The following is a 15,000-nucleotide window of genomic DNA, read 5'->3' as shown; positions in this document are numbered from 1 at the left end:
GACCCCTGCTGGACTCCACTCGTAACGTCTCGCCAATCTGAGACCTCACCCCTCACACTGACTCGTTGTCTCCCCTGTTGCTTAGGTACTCCTCTATCCAACGGAGTACCTTCCCTTTCACTCCAGCCTGCATCTTCAGCTTTTTCACTAGCCTCTTGTGTGGCACTGTATCAAAGGCTTTCTGACAATCCAAAAATATGCAGTCTGCCCACCCTTCTCTTTCTTGCCTTATTTTTGTTGCCTGGTCGTAGAAATCAAGTAACCCTGTGAGGCAGGACCTGCCATCCCTGAATCCATGTTGATGCTGTGTTACAAAGTTCTTTCGCTCCAGGTGCTCCACTAGCTTTCTTCGCACAATCTTCTCCATCAGCTTGCATGGTATGCAGGTTAGGGACACTGGCTTGTAATTCAGTGCCTCCTGTCTATCCCCTTTCTTGTATATCAGGACTACGTTAGCTGCTTTCCAAATTTCTGGCAGTTCCCGTGTTGCCAGAGATTTGTTATACACTATGGAGAGCGGGAGGCACAGTTCTTCTGCTCCTTCCTTTAGTATCCAAGGGGAGATTCCATCTGGGCCTATAGCCTTTGTCACATCCAACTCTAGTAAACACTTCCTTACTTCCCCGCTGGTAATCTCAAACTCTTCCAGTGGTTCCTGGTTAGCTATTCCCTCTCTTATCTCTGGGATTTCTCCTTGCTCTAAGGTGAAGACCTCTTGGAATTTCTTATTCAGTTCCTCACACACTTCCTTGTCGTTTATAGTGAATCGTTCTGCCCCTATCCTTAATTTCATAACCTGTTCCTTTACTGTTGTTTTGCTTGCTTGCGATGTCATTTTCGTATTGTCTTTCTGCCTCTCTTCTCATCCTGACATATTCATTCCTGGCATTCTGGTATCTTTCTCTGCTCTCCAGTGTCCTGTTATTCCTACAGTTTCTCCATGCCCTTTTACTTTGCTGCTTAGCTAGCCTACATCTCTGATTTAACCATGGGTTTCTCATCTTCATTTCACTGTTTTCCTTTTGGGCAGGGACAAACTTGTTTGCTGCGTCCTTGCATTTTTGCGTGATGTAGTCCATCATATCTTGGGCCGTCTTTTTCCTGAGCTCTGTTTCCCATGCTATATCTGTTAGGAATTTTCTTATCTCCTCATAATTTCCCTTTCGGTATGCTAACCTTTTGGTTTCCGTATCCCTCCTCGAGTTCAATAACCCTTCTTCAATCAGGTGCTCAAATACCAATACACTGTGGTCGCTCATTCCTTTGGGGCCTCAAAACCGATTTCTCTTATGTCAGAGTCGTTCAGGGTGAAGACCAGGTCGAGTCTCGCTGGTTCGTCATTTCTTCTCATCCTTGTGGGTTCTCTGACATGCTGTTTGTGTGTGTGTGTGTGTGTGTGTGTGTGTGTACTCACCTAATTGTACTCACCTAATTGTGCTTGCGGGGGTTGAGCTCTGGCTCTTTGGTCCCGCCTCTCAACCGTCAATCAACTGGTGTACAGATTCCTGAGCCTATTGGGCTCTATCATATCTACATTTGAAACTGTGAATGGAGTCAGCCTCCACCACATCACTTCCTAATGCATTCCATTTGCTAACTACTGACACTGAAAAAGTTCTTTCTAACGTCTCTGTGGCTCATTTGGGTACTCAGCTTCCACCTGTGTCCCCTTGTTCGCGTCCCACCAGTGTTGAAAAGTTCGTCCTTGTTTACCCGGTCGATTCCCCTGAGGATTTTGTAGGTTGTGATCATGTCCCCCCTTACTCTTCTGTCTTCCAGTGTCGTGAGGTGCATTTCCCGCAGCCTTTCCTCATAACTCATGCCTCTTAGTTCTGGGACTAGTCTAGTAGCATACCTTTGGACTTTTTCCAGCTTCGTCTTGTGCTTGACAAGGTACGGGCTCCATGCTGGGGCCGCATACTCCAGGATTGGTCTTACATATGTGGTGTACAAGATTCTGAATGATTCCTTACACAGGTTCCTGAACGCCGTTCTGATGTTAGCCAGCCTCGCATATGCCGCAGACGTTATTCTCTTTATGTGGGCTTCAGGAGACAGGTTTGGTGTGATATCAACTCCTAGATCTTTCTCTCTGTCTGTTTCATTAAGTACTTCATGAAACAGACAGAGAGAAAGATCTAGGAGTTGATATCACACCAAACCTGTCTCCTGAAGCCCACATAAAGAGAATAACGTCTGCGGCATATGCGAGGCTGTGTGTGTGTGTGTGTGTGTGTGTGTGTGTGTGTGTGTGTGTGTGTGTGTGTGTGTGTGTGTACTCACCTAGTTGTGTCTGCAGGATCGAGCATTGACTCTTGGATCCCGCCTTTCGAGCATCGGTTGTTTACAGCAATGATTCCTGTCCCATTTCCCTATCATACCTGGTTTTAAAATTATGAATAGTATTTGCTTCCACAACCTGTTCCTGAAGAGCATTCCATTTTCCCACTACTCTCACGCTAAAAGAAAACTTCCTAACATCTCTGTGACTCATCTGAGATTCAAGCTTCCATCCATGTCCGCTCGTTCTGTTACTATTCCGTGTGAACATTTCGTCTATGTCCACTCTGTCAATCCCTCTGAGTAATCTTATACGTTCCTATCATGTCCCCCCTCTCCCTTCTTCTTTCTAGTGTCGTAAGGCACAGTTCCCTCAGGCGCTCCTCATACCCCATCCCTCGTAGCTCTGGGACGAGTCTCGTTGCAAACCTCTGAACCTTTTCCGGTTTCATTATATGCTTCTTCAGATGGGGACTCTATGATGAGGCGGCATACTCTAAGACTGGCCTCACGTAGGCAGTGTAAAGCGCCCTAAATGCCTCCTTACTTAGGTTACTGAATGATGTTCTAACTTTTGCCAGTGTAGAGTAAGCTGCTGTCATTATCCTATTTATATGTGCCTCAGGAGATAGATTAGGTGTTACGTCCACCCCCAGGTCTCTTTCGCGCATCGTCACAGGTAGGCTGTTCCCCTTCATTGTGTACTGTCCCTTTGGTCTCCTATCTCCTAGTCCCATTTCCATAACTTTACATTTGCTCATGTTGAATTCCAGTAGCCATTTCTCTGACCATCTCTGTAACCTGTTCAGGTCCTCTTGGAGGATCCTGCAATACTCATCTGTCACAACTCTTCTCATCAACTTTGCGTCATCCGCAAACATCGACATGTAGGACTCTACGCCTGTAAACATGTCGTTAACATATACAAGAAATAGAATTGGTCCCAGTACCAATCCTTGTGGTACTCCACTTGTTACTGTTCTCCAGTCCGACTTCTCGCCCCTTACCATAACTCTTTGGCTCCTTCCTAGTTAGGTAGTTCCTTATCCATGCTAAGGACCTTTCCCCCCACCCCCGCCTGCCTCTCGAGCTTGAACAGCAGTCTCATGTGCGGTACTGTATCAAAGGCTTTTTGGCAGTCCAGAAATATGCAGTCTGCCCAACCATCTCTGTCCTGTCTTATCCTCGTTATTTTATCATAGAATTCCAGAAGGTTTGTTAGGCACGATTTCCCTGTCCAGAACCCATGTTGATGTTTGTTCACAAACCTAATGTTCTCCAGGTTTCAACCAGTCGTAGCATAATTATTCTTTCCAGTATTTTACAGGGGATGCTTGTCAGTGATACAGGTCTATAGTTAAGTGCCTCCTCCCTATCACCATTCTTGAAGATCGGCACGACATTTGCCTTCTTCCAGCAACTGGGCAATTCTCCCGACATAAGTGACTCATTAAAGATCATTGACAGAGGCACGCTGAGGGCCTGCGCTGCTTCTTTTAGTATCCACGGTGATACTTTGTCTGGTCCAACTGCTTTAGTTGCATCTAGAGTTGTCAACTGTTTCATTACCTCCTCTGCTGTCACCTCTATATCTGATAGTCTTTCATCTAGGGTAACCCCTTCCAACAATGGGAGCTGCTTAGGCTCGGTAGTGAACACTCTATGGAAACTGGCATTCAGTGCCTCGCAGATTTCCTTGTCACTTTCAGTATATGCCCCCTCTTTCTTCCTTAGTCTTGTCACTTGGTCGTTCACCGACATTTTTCTTCTTATATGACTGTGTAGTAACTTAGGTTGTTTTTTCGCTTTGATTGCAATATTGTTCTCATAGTCCCTTTCCGATGTTCGTCTTATGTTAATGTAATCGTTCCTAGCTCTGTTGTATCTGATCCTGTTGTCCTCTGTTCTTTGTCTTCTGTACTTCCTCCACTCCCGCCTGCTGGCCATTTTTGCTTCCTGACACTGTCTATTAAACCATGGGTTATTATATTCCTTCTAATTTTTTCCCTTTACTGTTGGTATAAATCTCTTTTCGGCCTCCTGGCATTTCTGTATGACTAGGTCCATCATATCTTGGACTATTTTTCCTCTAATTTCTTCCTCCCACTGCACTTCACCCAGATAGTCCCTTATCCTCTTATAGTCCCCTTTCCTGTAGTCAACTCTCCTTTCCCAGATCTCTTGTTCAATGGTCATAAGTTTGAATTCCATCATGTAGTCAAAGACTAGGACACAATGGTCACTGGCCCTAGAGGTATTTCATGCTCTAAATTCTCGATATCTTCTACGTTCTGGGTGAAAATCAGGTCTAATAGGCTCGGTGCATCTCCTCCTCTTTCCCTTGTGTCTTCCTTCACATGTTGTGTTAGGAAATTCCTGTCTATAACATCTACTAATTTTGCTCCCCACGTTTCGTCCCCTCCATGGGGATTCCTTGATTCCCAATTTATCTCTCCATGATTTAGGTCCCCCATGATCAGCAGCTTCGCTCTCATTCTGTGGGCTAGTGTTGCTGCCTTCTGCAGTTCATCTATACATGCCTTGTTGTTGTCATCATACTCCTGCCTGGGTCTTCTACTGTTTGGTGGGGGATTGTAGATTACTAAGATCACAATCTTCCTCCCATCAACTGCCAGAGTTCCATGTATGAAGCTTGTGCACTCATTGGTAACTCGATTTCCCAGGTCTTCAAACTTCCATTTCCGCTTTATTAGGAGTGCCACTCCCCCTCCCTGTCTCTGTGTCCTCTCTTTTCGTATCACCTGGTACCCTTCAGGAAAGATTGCATCTGAGATCATGTCATTAATTTTAGTTTCCACAATTGCAACTATGTTAGGATCTGCTTCACTCACTCTTTCTTTTATCTCTTCTGCTTTATTATATACCCCATCAGGACTGGTGTACCAAACCTTGAGATTCTTCATGGAAACTCTTGTACCAGAGTTCTCCCTTTCTCTGGGGGTCTGGTGGATCTGGGGGGTGTCTGGGGGGTGACTGGGGGCAGGGGGGATCTGGGGGATCTGGGGGGTGTCTGGGGGATGACTTGGGGCGGGGAGGATCCGGGGGATGTCCTAAGGGAAACGGGGGGTGTCTTGGGAGGGTCCGGGGGGTGTATGGGAGGGTGAAAGAGGTCAGGAGGGGTGCTTGGGAGGCTAATGGGGGCTGGGCTTCTAGGAAGGTAGGTAGGAGGGTCTGGGGTAGGGCCTGGGTAGGTAGGTCTGGAGTGGGAAGGGCATACTGGGTCTGAAGATTAGGGAGGGCATAGAGGGGTTGGGAGATAGCGTAAGGTTGGGAGTCAGATAGAGGTTGAGAGGTTGGGAGGGGGAAGGATAGTGGGGGTGGGGGGAACCTCCCACCCCCCTCGCAAGGGTAGGGGGTCACGTGGAAGGAGAGGGGATGAGGAGGGGTGAGGGCTGGGTAGGTTTTGGGTGTTGAGGGGATGAGGACTGGGTGGGTTCTTGGGGTTGAGGGGATGAGGGCTGGGTGGGTTTTTGGGGGTTGAGGGGATGAGGGCTGGACGGGTTTTGGGGGTTGAGGTGATGAGGGGGTCCTTGGGATGTGGGATGAATTTGACTGCAGTGGGGTAAGAGGGGTCAAGGGAGGTGTTGAGGAGATAAGCAGGGGCAGGGAGAGCTGATTTGGGGAAGGAGTGACCTGAGAAGCAGGTGTGAGCTGGTTAGCATGGGGTGGATTAGCATTGGGGTGTGTAGCTACTGCTCAAATGGGAAGAGTTGTATTGTTGTTTGCTTGCTCTGTGGGCTATCTGCTCCTCCTTCGTCATGAATTTGTCAATATATGTGTTGTAGTAATTTTCGCTACCTCTGAGTAAGTGTTTGTGATGTAGTATGTAATCCACTGCCTCTTCGTTACTGAACTGTACCAGGACTGGTCGTTTCCTGTTACAGTTGTATGGCCCAATGTGTCGGTGGACTTGCACCTCATTCCCTGCCAGTCTGGGCTCTCATGTCTCTCAAGATCCCCTGTAGCTCCACATCCTCAATCTCCATTCTTTCCTGCCTCGATGGTGCCCTGGCTTCAAGCAATCCATGGATTATGATTGTCCTCTTTCTCAGTTCAGGGTCATGCTGGTGGCCCCCTCCCTGGCTGACCCTCCACCCCTCCCACACCCGCTACTCCACCTACTACTACTCCCCCTTCCCCTGCCAAGCTTCCCTTATTCCTGCCAAATTCATAAGTAAACCTAGGTATTTCTCCTTGCCATTCTACCCTGCTCTTCCTGATTTCCTCTTGAATATAATCCATAAACTCTTGTTTGAGTCTTTGAACCTCGTCCTGTATCTTATTAAAGACTTCACTTTTAATCCCCTGGATTAGATCATCTATCCAAACATCCCTCTTCTCTACAAATTTCCCAATCATCTTCTCCACAAACCTATCTTCTTCCTCAATCATAATACTGTTTGATCTAGACGCCATTCCTGACCTAGTCATTGCTATAATGCAACCTTACCCACAGGGGTTCCAAGTATCTTACCGTCCTGCTAACACAATAGGTGAGTGAATCTCCGAGCGTCATCCCACGTGGTGGTAGGAGGGTTGCTGCCGGGGGTGAGATCACTCGGTCTGAGGTCGGTGAAGTCCGCTCCACACTGAACACTGCCACAGTACTTCCTCAACTATTTTGAATTACGCTACTTAAACTGTTTTTCTTCACTACCTTATGGCTTTGGTTAAAACCGAAGGTTTTTTCATTCACTTGTACACACTTTTTCACTTCGAAGTTGCCTGATTACCCCTCCCACTCCAATAGTGAACCAGGAGCTCCCAACCTACGTCCACCCAACACGATGGTCACAAGTCAAGTGTGTGTGTTTACTAGTTGTGTTTTTACGGGGGTTGAGCTTTGCTCTTTCGGCCCGCCTCTCAACTGTCAATCAACTGTTTACTAACTACTTTTTTTTTTTTTTTCCACACCACACACACACACCCCAGGAAGCAGCCCATGACAGCTGACTAACTCCCAGGTACCTATTTACTGCTAGGTAACAGGGGCACTTAGGGTGAAAGAAACTTTGCCCATTTGTTTCTGCCTCGTGCGGGAATCGAACCCGCGCCACAGAATTACGAGTCCTGCGCGCTATCCACCAGGCTACGAGGCCCCCCCTGTGTGTGTGTGTGTGTGTGTGTGTGTGTGTGTGTGTGTGTGTGTGTGTGTGTGTGTGTGTATGTGTACTCACCTAGTTGTGTTTGTGGGGGTTGAGCTCTGGCTCTTTGGTCCCGCCTCTCAACCGTCAATCAACAGGTGTACAGATTCCTGAGGTTATTGGGCTCTATCATATTTATTTATTTATTTATTTATTTATTTATATATATACAAGAAGGTACCTTGGGCTTATGAGAATACATTGGATAGTACAGTATTTACATTCTTGTAAAGCCACTAGTACGCGCAGCGTTTCGGGCAGGTCCTTAATCTAGCAGATAATTTTAAGTAGGTAATTTCAATCAGAATTGATAAATGATAAAGATACATTACAAGAGAAAAATGAGATGAGAGAGATAAGTAATTATATTAAAGCACATTGTTATATTAAAGCTCTGATTGATTACATTGACAGCTTGATTAGTAATTTAAACAAGGTTAATAGACACCATACAGCAGATTGACAGCACATATAAGACAGCAATGATCACAATGGTAAAGATGTTCAGATTGGGTACATAAAGATTGGGAGACTGGGTAGCAAAAGATACAGATAAACAAGATTTATAAACACCATACAACAGATTGGCAGCACATATAAGAAAACAGCAATGATCACAATGGTAAAAATGTTCAAATTGGGAACATAAAGGTTGGGAGATTGGGTAGCAAATGATACAGTGCAATTTTTAGGCAAAAAGTGAAAAACTATGAAGATGAAATTAGGTAATTTTTTAGTATTGATTTTGAATGATGTAAAAGTTGGACAGCTTTTCAATTCAGTAGGGAGTGAGTTCCATAAACTGGGTCCCTTTATTTGCATAGAGTGTTTACACAGATTAAGTTTAACTCTGGGGATATCAAAGAGATATTTATTTCTGGTGTGGTGATAATGGGTCCTATTACATCTGTCCAGGAAGAGTTTCAGACAAGGATTTGCATTTAAGAACAGGGTTTTGTAAATGTAGTTGACACAAGAGAATTTGTGGAGTGAGATTATGTTTAGCATGTTTAGGGAGTTAAACAAGGGGGCTGTGTGTTGTCTGAAAGCAGAATTTGATATTATTCTGATAGCAGATTTTTGCTGGGTGATGATGGACTTGAGGTGGTTTGCAGTGGTTGAACCCCATGCATAGATACCATAGTTGAGATAGGGATAGATTAGTGCATTATATAGAGAGATGAAAGCAGAGTTAGGAACATAATATCTGATTTTGGAGAGTATACCAACTGTTTTAGAGACTTTCTTAGTTATGTGTTGTATGTGGGTACTGAAGTTGAGTCTCTTGTCTAGGAATATGCCAAGAAACTTTCCATCATTTTTATTGCTAATGTTTACATTGTCAATCTGAAGCTGAATTGCATTTGTAGATTTACTTCCGAATAGGATGTAGTAGGTCTTTTCTATGTTAAGTGTTAGTTTGCTGGTTGACATCCATAAGTGGACTTTTTTTAGTTCATTATTAACAACATTATTTAGTGTATGTGGGTTGGGGTTGGAGTAGATGAGGGTAGTATCATCAGCAAACAAAATAGGTTTCAGAATGTTAGAGACATTAGGCAGATCATTAATGTATATAAGAAAAAGAAGAGGTCCCAAGATGCTGCCCTGTGGCACTCCAACGGTTATTGGTAGAATGGGAGAGATTATATTATTGATGGCTACACATTGGTGTCTATCACTAAGATAGGATTGGATATAGTCCAGTGCATGGCCTCGGATTCCATAATGATGGAGTTTACTTAAGAGGTAATCGTGATTAACAGCATCAAAGGCCTTTCTCAGGTCAATGAAGAGTCCAATTAGAAACTCATTTTTGTCAAGGGCTGAGTATATCTACACTTGAAACTGTGTATGGAGTCAGCCTCCACCACATCACTTCCTAATGCATTCCATTTGTCAACCACTCTGACACTAAAAAAGTTCTTTCTAATATCTCTGTCGCTCATTTGGGCACTCAGTTTCCAACTGTGTCCCCTTGTGCGTGTACCCCTTGTGTTAAATAGCCTGTCTTTATCTACCCTATCAATTCCCTTCAGAATCTTGAATGTGGTGATCATGTCTCCCTTAACTCTTCTGTCTTCCAGCGAAGTGAGGTTTAATTCCCGTAGTCTCTCCTCGTAGCTCATACCTCTCAGCTCGGGTACTAGTCTGGTGGCAAACCTTTGAACCTTTTCCAGTTTAGTCTTATGCTTGACTAGATATGGACTTCATGCTGGAGCTGCATACTCCAGGATTGGTCTGACATATGTGGTATATAATGTTCTGAAAGATTCCTTACACAAGTTTCTAAAGGCCGTTCTTATGTTAGCCAACCTGGCATATGCTGCTGATATTATCCTCTTGATATGAGCTTCAGGGGACAGGTCTGGTGTGATATCAACCTCCAAGTCTTTCTCTCTCTCTGACTCTTGAAGTATTTCATCTCCCAAATGATACCTTGTATCTTGTCTCCTGCTTCCTACCCCTATCTTCATTTCATTACATTTGCTTGGGTTAAACTCTAACAGCCATTTGTTCGACCATTCCTGCATCATGTCCAGGTCTTTTTGAAGCCTCAAGCTGTCCTCCTCAGTCTTAATCCTTCTTATAATTTTGGCGTCGTCAGCAAACATGTGTGTGTGTACTCACCTAATTATACTCACCTAATTGAGCTTGCGGGGGCTGAGCTTTGGCTCTTTGGTCCCGCCTCTCAACCGTCAATCAACTGGTGTACAGATTCCTGAGCCTACTGGGCTCTATCATATCTACATTTGAAACTGTGTATGGAGTCAGCCTCCACCACATCACTTCCTAGTGCATTCCATTTACTAACTACTCTGACACTGAAAAAGTTCTTTCTAATGTCTCTATGGCTCATTTGGTTACTCAGCTTCCACCTGTGTCTCCTTGTTCGCGTCCCTCCAGTGTTGAATTAGTTCATCCTTGTTTACCCGGTCGATTCCCCTGAGGATTTTGTAGGTTGTCCATGTCCCCCCCTTACTCTTCTGTCTTCCAGTGTCGTAAGGTGCATTTCCCGCAGCCTTTCCTCATAACTCATGCCTCTTAGTTAGCTACTAGACTAGTCTAGTAGCATACCTTTGGACTTTTTCCAGCTTCGTATTGTGCTTGACAAGGTACGGGCTCCATGCTGGGGCCGCATACTCCAGGATTGGTCTTACATATGTGGTATACAAGATTCTGAATGATTCCTTACACAGGTTCCTGAACGCCGTTCTGATGTTAGCCAGCCTCGCATATGCCGCAGACGTTATTCTCTTTATGTGGGCTTCAGGAGACAGGTTTGGTATGATATCAACTCCTACATCTTTCTCTCTGTCTGTTTCATTAAGTACTTCATCTCCTATTCTGTATCCTGTGTCTGGCCTCCTGTTTCCACTGCCTAGTTTCATTACTGTGCATTTACTCGGGTTGAACTTCAACAGCCATTTGTTGGACCATTCACTCAGTCTATCTAGGTCATCTTGTAGCCTCCTCCTATCATCCTGTTTCAATCCTCATAATTTTTGCATCGTCGGCAAACATTGAGAGGAACGAATCTATACCCTCTGGGAGATCACGTACATATACCAGAAACAGTATAGGTCCAAGGACTTACCCCTGCGGCACTCCACTTGTGACGTCTCGCCAACTTGAGACCTCACCCCTCACACAGACTCGTTGTCTCCTGTTGCTTCGGTACTCCTGTATCCACCGGAGTACCTTCCCTTTCACTCCAGCCTGCATCTCCAACTTTCGCACTAGCCTCTTGTGTGGCACTGTATCAAAGGCTTTCTGATAATCCAAAAATATGCAATCTGCCCACCCTTCTCTTGCTTGCCTTATTTTGTGTGTGTGTGTGTACTCACCTAATTGTACTCACCTAATTGTGCTTGCGGGGGTTGAGCTCTGGCTCTTTGGTCCCGCCTCTCAACCGTCAATCAACTGGTGTACAGATTCCTGAGCCTATTGGGCTCTATCATATCTACATTTGAAACTGTGTATGGAGTCAGCCTCCACCACATCACTTCCTAATGCATTCCATTTACTAACTACTCTGACACTGAAAAAGTTCTTTCTAACGTCTCTGTGGCTCATTTGGGTACTCAGCTTCCACCTGTGTCCCCTTGTTCGCGTCCCACCAGTGTTGAATAGTTCATCCTTGTTTACCCGGTCGATTCCCCTGAGGATTTTGTAGGTTGTGATCATGTCCCCCCTTACTCTTCTGTCTTCCAGTGTCGTGAGGTGCATTTCCCGCAGCCTTTCCTCATAACTCATGCCTCTTAGTTCTGGGACTAGTCTAGTAGCATACCTTTGGACTTTTTCCAGCTTCGTCTTGTGCTTGACAAGGTACGGGCTCCATGCTGGGGCCGCATACTCCAGGATTGGTCTTACATATGTGGTGTACAAGATTCTGAATGATTCCTTACACAGGTTCCTGAACGCCGTTCTGATGTTAGCCAGCCTCGCATATGCCGCAGACGTTATTCTCTTTATGTGGGCTTCAGGAGACAGGTTTGGTGTGATATCAACTCCTAGATCTTTCTCTCTGTCTGTTTCATTAAGTACTTCATCTCCTATTCTGTATCCTGTGCCTGGCCTCCTGTTTCCACTGCCTAGTTTCATTACTTTGCATTTACTCGGGTTGAACTTCAACAGCCATTTGTTGGACCATTCACTCAGTCTATCCAGGTCATCTTGTAGCCTCCTACTATCATCCTCTGTTTCAATCCTCCTCATAATTTTTGCATCGTCGGCAAACATTGAGAGGAACGAATCTATACCCTCTGGGAGATCATTTACATATACCAGAAACAGTATAGGTCCAAGGACTGACCCCTGCGGGACTCCACTTGTGACGTCTCGCCAATCTGAGGCCTCACCCCTCACACAGACTCGTTGTCTCCTGTTGCTTAGGTATTCCTCTATCCACCGGAGTACCTTCCCTCTCACCCCAGCCTGCATCTCCAACTTTCGCACTAGCCTCTTGTGTGGTACTGTATCAAAGGCTTTCTGACAATCCAAAAATATGCAGTCTGCCCACCCTTCTCTTTCTTGCCTTATTTTTGTTGCCTGGTCGTAGAATTCAAGTAACCCTGTGAGGCAGGACCTGCCATCCCTGAACCCATGTTGATGCTGTGTTACAAAGTTCCTTCGCTCCAGATGCTCCACTAGTTTTTTTCGCACAATCTTCTCCATCAGCTTGCATGGTATGCAGGTTAGGGACACTGGCCTGTAGTTCAGTGCCTCCTGTCTATCCCCTTTCTTGTATATCGGGACTACGTTAGCTGCTTTCCAAATATCTGGCAGTTCCCCTGTTGCCAGTGATTTGTTATACACTATGGAGAGTGGTAGGCTCAGTTCTCTTGCTCCTTCCTTTAGAACCCAAGGGGAGATTCCATCTGGGCCTATAGCCTTCGTCACGTCCAACTCTAGTAAACACTTCCTTACTTCCCCGCTGGTAATCTCAAACTCTTCCAGTGGTTCCTGGTTAGCTATTCTCTCACTTACCTCTGGAATTTCTCCTTGTTCTAAGGTGAAGACCTCCTGGAATTTCTTATTCAATTCCTCACACATTTCCTTGTCATTTGTAGTGAATCCTTCCGCCCCTATCCTTAATCTCATAACCTGTTCCTTTACTGTTGTTTTTCTCCTAATGTGGCTATGCAACAATTTAGGCAGAGTCTTTGCCTTGCTTGCGATGTCATTTTCGTATTGTCTTTCTGCCTCTCTTCTCATCCTGACATATTCATTCCTGGCATTCTGGTATCTTTCTCTGCTCTCCAGTGTCCTGTTATTCCTATAGTTTCTCCATGCCCTTTTACTTTGCTGCTTAGCTAGCCTACATCTTTGATTAAACCATGGGTTTCTCATCTTCATTTCTCTGTTTTCCTTTTGGACTGGGACAAACTTGTTTGCTGCGTCCTTGCACTTCTGCGTGATGTAATCCATCATATCTTGGGCCGTCTTTCCCCTGAGCTCTGTTTCCCATGCTATATCTGTTAGGAATTTTCTTATCCCCTCATAGTTTCCCTTTCGGTATGCTAACCTTTTGGTTTCGGTATCCCTCCTCGAGTTCAATAACCCTTCTTCAATCAAGTACTCAAACACCAGTACACTGTGGTCGCTCATTCCTACTGGGTCCTCAAAACCGATTTCTCTTATGTCGGAGTCGTTCAGAGTGAAGACTAGGTCGAGTCTTGCTGGTTCGTCATTTCCTCTCATCCTTGTGGGTTCTCCGACATGCTGGGTTAAAAAGTTGCTTGTCACTACCTCCAATAGTTTGGCTCTCCACGTATCCTCGCCTCCATGCGGTTCCTTGTTCTCCCAGTCAATCTTTCCGTGATTGAAGTCGCCCATGATGAGCAGGTGGGATCTATTTCTACAGGCAGCAGAGGCTGCCCTCTCAATTATAGTGTTAACTGCCTTGTTGTTGTTTTCATACTCTTGACTGGGTCTCCTGTCATTTGGTGGAGGGTTGTATATTACTGCTACTACTATTCTTGGTCCTCCCATTGTTATGGTGCCTGCTATGTAGTCTCTGAACTCCTCACAGCCCGGGATGGCCATCTCCTTAAAACTCCATTCCCTTCTCATGAGTAGGGCCACTCCGCCTCCTCCTCTACCTTCCCTCTCTTTCCTTATTACTGTATACTCCTGGGGAAACACGGCATTCGTTATGATTCCAGAGAGTTTTGTTTCAGTGAGTCCGATTACATCTGGGTTAACTTCTTGTGCTCTTTCCCTTAGTTCACTTGTCTTGCTTGTGATCCCATCTATGTTCGAGTACATCACCCTGAAACTGACTCTCTTCTGCTTCTTTTCTGGGGGGGACCTTTGGGATCTGGGGTGAGTGGGAGCTGGGGGGACCTGGCACGGGGGGATTGGTGGAGGAGGGAGGGCTTGGGGTGGTGGGGGAGAGGGGGAGGGTACAGGGGGTGGATAAGAGGGGGAGGGTACAGGGGGTGGATAAGAGGGGGAGGGTACAGGGGGTGGATAAGAGGGGGAGGGTACAGGGGGTGGGTAAGAGAGGGAGGGTTGGGGAAGCATGGGGGAGGAGAGGCTGTGGGGGATAGGGGAGATGGGGGGGCTTGGGGGGAGAGAAAAGGGTGGAGGGCTTGGGGGGCGTGGGGGAAAAGGGAGGGCTGAGGTGGGTGAGGAAGAGGGGAGGGTTTAGGGGAGTGGGGGAGAGGGGAAGACTTAGGTGGGGTGGGGGAGAGTGGGGGGCTTAGGGGGGAGGGGGAGAAGGGAGGGCATGGGGGTGGGAGAGACGGGAAGGCATGTGGGAGAAGGGAGGGCATGGGGGATGGGGGGGAAGGGAGGTCCTGGGGAGAGGGGTGAGGGGGAGAAGGGGGGTGAGTGGGGGGAGGGGGGTGGGTGGGGGGAGGGTGCCCTAGGTGGGTACTTAGTGGGGGGCTGACAGGGGATGGGGCAGGTTGGGTGTCTGTTGGGTAGAATTTGGGGGTGGTGCCCCAATCCCTGTGGCTGTTGCACTGTTTGAGGAGGGTTCTCCACTTCCCTCTGGGACTTGTAGGGTTCTGGGTTGTGGTACTCTGATTTCCTTCTCTCTCCCTGC

This window comes from Procambarus clarkii, unplaced genomic scaffold (assembly GCF_040958095.1).
Source record: "Procambarus clarkii isolate CNS0578487 unplaced genomic scaffold, FALCON_Pclarkii_2.0 HiC_scaffold_204, whole genome shotgun sequence".
NCBI lineage: Eukaryota > Metazoa > Arthropoda > Malacostraca > Decapoda > Cambaridae > Procambarus > Procambarus clarkii.
The sequence above is the reverse complement of the archived record's forward strand: the minus strand, read 5'-3'. Positions refer to the sequence as shown.